Source organism: Arachis duranensis, chromosome 10, assembly GCF_000817695.3.
Source record: "Arachis duranensis cultivar V14167 chromosome 10, aradu.V14167.gnm2.J7QH, whole genome shotgun sequence".
In the NCBI taxonomy this organism is placed as follows: Eukaryota; Viridiplantae; Streptophyta; class Magnoliopsida; order Fabales; family Fabaceae; genus Arachis; species Arachis duranensis.
In genome coordinates, this window is record NC_029781.3 from 17855511 (window position 1) to 17857310 (window position 1800).

A 1800-nucleotide genomic window follows, 5' to 3' on the forward strand; every position below is an offset into this window, starting at 1 on the left:
ACCCAACACTCCGTACCATACAGCATAGCCGGTCTTATAGCGGTCGATAGAATTTACCTTTAAGTTTTAGAGGCACTTTTTTGTCGCATATAAAACCAGATGCACTCCACCATTTTGACCAACCTGCTTGGATCCTATGATTTACATCCTGTTCAATCTCTCCATTATCCTGTATGATGCACCCAAGATACTTAAAACTTTTAACTTTTTGTATGATGTTTTCTCCAATCTTCACCTCTATATTGAGGTTTTCCCTTCTCAGACTGAACTTACATTCCATATATTCCATCTTGCTACGGCTTATGCACAGACCATACACTTCTAAAGCTTCTCTCCATAACTCCAACTTCTTATTTAGGTTTTCCCTTGACTCTCTCATAAGGACGATATCATCGGCAAAAAGTATGCACCATGGCACAGGCTCTTGGATGTGGTCTGTGAGTACTTCCAAGACTAATGTGAAAAGGTATGGACTTAAGGACGATCCCTGGTGCAATCCTATACCAATAGGGAATTCCTCTATCACACCACTTTGAGTCTTCACGATAGTTGTGGCCCCATCATACATGTCTTTAATTGCCCGAATATATGCGATCCTTACTCTCCTCTTTTCTAAAACCTTTCATAAGACCTCCCTTGGTACCCTATCATACGCTTTTTCCAAATCAATAAACACCATATGTAGATCCCTTTTATTACTACGATACCTCTCCATCCTCATTCTTAATAGGTATATCGCTTCAGTGGTAGATCTGTCTGACATAAATCCAAATTGGTTCTCTGTTACTTGTGTCTCTTTTCTCAACCTCTATTCTATCACCCTTTTCCATAACTTCATAGTATGACTCATAAGCTTAATCCCTCTATAGTTTTCGCAACTTTGTATATCTCCCTTATTCTTGTAGATAGGTACTAAGGTGCTCTTTCTCCAGTCATCAGGCATCTTCTTTGACCTTAAAATCTCATTAAAAAGCTTGGTTAACTAGTTGATGCCTTTTTCTCCAAGACCCTTCCAAACCTCAATCGGGATATTATCAGGTCCTACTGCCCTGCCATTTTTCATCTGCTTTAGAGCCTCTTTTACCTCGAAGTCTCGAATACTTCGATAGTAGTCAAAGTTTTGATCTTCTTCCCTTGTGCATAATCGACCAAGGCTCGGAAGAGTCTTCTGTCCCTCATTAAATAACTCGTAGAAGTAGCTCTTCCACCTTTCATTAATCTTCTCCTCTTGAGCCAACACATCTCCATCCTTATCCTTTATGCACTTAACCTGATCCAAATCTCGCGTTCTTCTTTCCCAGCTCTTTGCGATTCTATATATACCTTTTTCTCCTTCTTTCGTGTCCAAAGACTGGTAGGGACCCTCATGTGCTCTTGTTCTTACTTCACTTACAGCCACTTTTGTCTCTTTCTTAGCCGCCTTATATTTTTCCCAGTTATCTGCATTGCGGCATAAAGACCACTCTTTAAAGCATTCCCTTTTTATCTTTATCTTTTCTTGTATACTCGCATTCCACCACCAGGACTCCTTGTCTTTTGGTCCTATTCCTTTAGATTCACCAAAACTTTCTTTTACTGTTCTTCTAATAACTTCTGCCATCTCCCTCCACATCTCTTCCGCGCTTCCATTCCCATCCCACTTTGCCTCTTCTCCTACCTGTCTTAGGAAGCTTCTTTGTTCCTCACCTTTCATCCGCCACCACCTCGTCTTTGGGTTCTTCGTATAATGTCTTTTCCTCAACTTTTGCTCAACACGAAAATCCATGACGAGCACCCTATGTTGTGTTGTCAAACTCTTTT